Source organism: Phascolarctos cinereus, unplaced genomic scaffold, assembly GCF_003287225.1.
Source record: "Phascolarctos cinereus isolate Bilbo 61053 unplaced genomic scaffold, phaCin_HiC Scaffold_7;HRSCAF=346, whole genome shotgun sequence".
NCBI lineage: Eukaryota > Metazoa > Chordata > Mammalia > Diprotodontia > Phascolarctidae > Phascolarctos > Phascolarctos cinereus.
This window is the reverse complement of record NW_027556180.1, coordinates 174,982,707-174,986,087: the sequence shown is the minus strand read 5'-3', so window position 1 is coordinate 174,986,087 and position 3,381 is coordinate 174,982,707. Positions and strand designations below refer to the sequence as shown.

General features: G+C 39.9%; 1 pseudogene; it reads left to right on the top strand.

The window, feature by feature from the left end:
* Window positions 1–2,004: 2,004 nt before the first annotated feature.
* Window positions 2,005–2,406, top strand: LOC110203216 (small ribosomal subunit protein uS8 pseudogene; annotated as a pseudogene).
* The last annotated feature ends 975 nt before the right edge of the window (window positions 2,407–3,381 follow it).

Sequence of the window (3,381 nt, the reverse complement as noted above, 5' to 3'; positions counted from 1 at the left end):
GTAATGTGGGACTTGCAGGAATTGATATAGGGGAAAATAGAACCAAGAGGTCATATCCGGAAAATGGGGACATGAACCTTCATAACTAGCAGGCTAAATTTGTGTGCCCATGGCTTTGTGACTTTTATACCTTCTTTCCTTCCCTGGCCTAGACTTCTACTAATCATCAGCTAGGTGGCTCAGCACCAGGCCTGAAATCAGAAGACAGCCTCAGACACTTACTAGCTGTATGACCCTGGGTAAGTAACTTGGCCCTGTTTGCTTCAGTTTCTTCACCTGTAAAACGAGCTAGAGAAGTAAATGACAAACCGCTCTATAATCTCTGCCAAGAAAACCCCAAATAAGATCACAAAGAGTTGGACACTACTGAAAATGCCTGAACAACAACAAAAATCAGCAGCAGGTGGTGCCCAAAGAAGAACAACCCAGTACATTCCAATATGATTGCCCACATACCATATAAGTTTCCCTTAGCATTCCCAGGTCTTTGGCCTAAGGCAACATCCCCAGGCTTACTGTCTAAGGCAAGAGATTAAACAGTCTGTAAACTCATTTTTGCCCCCTCTGCAACTTAATGGTCCCTGATTTATCTTCTGTATAGTATCTTTTTTATTTCTGGAAACTCCTCATTTTACCAAATCTTCCCAAAATACACTAAATGCTAAAATTCTAAAATGGATTTGGAGCTCATTGATTCAGGAATTAACTCTAATGACCCTGATAAAACCTATCCATATTTGCTCATCCTGTGTGACTCTCATCCATGTCCTCCCAAAAGTTCACTACAGGAGTCCAGCCGATGTTCCAGAAGACTTCCTTGCTTTCTCTTAACATGTGAAGTACTCTGGGCATCTGTGTGCTATCCCTCCCTCTGGTCAACCCTCTCATTGTATAGATGAGGAAACTGACTTGGCTGTGGATACTTAATTCCTCCATTTCTCTTTTTCTCTCCCTGCCCACTAGAGCTTCTATCCTCAGTTCCCCAGGTAGGGGAACTGATTTGCCTAGGATCATACAGCTGGTAAGCATCATGGTTGAGACTGGAATGATCAGTATCCCTGGGTGTTCCTGATTCCAAGTGTCCATTATACCATACTGCCTTGTGCCATATCAGGGAGATGAGTGCCTTTCCATAAGATGTCAAGATCCTCCAATCAATGATACACAAAGCAATGTGAATGCTTCTCCCCAACAGGTCTGATAAAACCCATCTTTTCATTTTTTATGACAACTATTATTCCTGTTTTTCTTTAAGAGTCATTGTTTATGTATTTATATGTTAGAGTCTCCTCCCACTCACATGAACATTTCCATTGCATTCTATGCAGTGACCACCTTTAGTTTTTCAGAGGCAATGGTGTGTCTAAGTTCAGCCACTCAACTGCAACACCAGAAAAACTATATTGAAAAGATGGGCCTTGGTGTGGGAAGCTTTGCAATTTCCACAAGGCAGTTCATCCCACTCTCTTACCTTTTTTTTTCTACTCAAGGCCCATCTCCACTCTCTGACCCAGATACACATATTGTTGGACAAGCTCTATGGGTGTCCATCCAAGTGCATGTGAAATTTGGGCAATATTCTTAATCAGTTTGGTCTTTCCTCTGCAGATAAACAGAACAAAACCTTTTTAGTGGTCACAGGTCCTGCAATATCTTGGGTCTTAAGATAAGTAACACAACATTATCCATAAATAAGAGTATCTAGAGAGCCTCAGCAACCACAGAGAATCTCTCCTTAAACTGGATTCTAGACTAGATCTCCTCCCTCTTAGCAGTGAATACCTTTGGCAGGTATACCCACTTTTTATGCCTCACCTAATGTTTATTATCAAAGAGCCACTGAACCAGTTGTTTTTTGGGTTTTGTTTTGTTTTGTTTTTGCTGTTTTTTTCTTTGAAGAACTCCTGCATAATTTTGATATAAGAATAGAAAACATTTTGTTGTAAGAGAAGATGTAAAGAAATTGTTATCAAGCTCTTTAAGCCATCTTGCAGTGCTGCCACCATGGTGAGCATGAATGTCTTGGCAGATGCTCTCAAAAGCATCAACATTGTGGAAAAGTGAGGAAAACGCCAGGTTTTCATTAGGCCATGCTCTAAAGTAATTGTCCGGTTCTTAACTGTGATGATGAAGCATGGTTACATTGGTGAATTTGGGATTACTGATGATCACAGAGCAGGAAAAATTGTTGTGAACCTCACGGGCAGATTAAACAAGTGTGGTGTAATTAGCCCCAGATTTCATGTTCAATTGAAAGATCTGGAAAAGTGGCAAAATAATCTGCTACCATCCCGTCAGTTTGGTTTCATTGTGCTTACAACCTCAGCTGGCATCGTGGACCATGAGGAAGCAAGACGAAAACACACAGGAGGAAAAATCCTGGGATTCTTTTTCTAACGGTGTAAAACATACATAACAAATACAAATGCTCCAATAGAAAAAAAAATTGTTGTCAAGAAATGTTTTCTCTGAGCCCAATTTTTTTCTGTAATCAAGCACAATGAGGTTTTAGATTTTCTAAATCTCTAAATTCTCCAAAAAAATTCCCTTATGAAAGGACAAATCTGTGGCCATTGTTGAATATCATTTATACAAGCCTGCCTGTTGCCTCAAGTCATTGTGAATGCCCTTTGTATAAATGACTGTCATAAAGATATTGTATAGATGAGAAAGTAGTCATACAAGTCATTAGTTTTGATATTCTCTTAGGCATCTCTTTTATTGTTGAGGTCCAGTAGCTTTTCCTCTTCATTTTTTGTATCTCAGTCCTTCAGCACCCTCATGACTGTATGTATTACCTAAAATATAGAGCTCCTTTATTGATCCAATATATAGTGCTTGATCCAATATGGCCATTTTTCCTTGTATATACAATATCATGGTCAAAATCATGGGAATTTCTGGAACCACAGAATGGTAAGTGCTTCAGTGAGCACAGACCATCACAAATCCTTCAAAGAGAACAGCTAAAGATGAGAAGATAAATGCAGTTGGAATAAAAAAAAACAAGTTGTGCTTGTCTAGCACCTTCCATCCAACTTGCTGAACAGGAATATAGCTCAATGGCAAATGGACGTGGACTGTCCAACTTATCCTTCTTAAGAAACAGAAAAAAGTAAGAATCTGCAGGGCCTTCTTTGTTGTTGATTGTTTATTTGTCTGGTTTGCACTAGATTCAAAAAGCACTGGGGCAATGGGATTTGTCCCCTCTCTAATTTATAAGTTAAGGCATTGCAACAGTATTATCAGTCAGTGAGTCAACAAGAATTCATGGGGCATCCCAAAGGATGCCTGGTAAAGTTCTAATGCCCCTGCCCTCCAGGAGCCTTGGAGACCAGGAGGATGAATGTGCAATCAGCATACATGTAGAGAGGTGAAAAC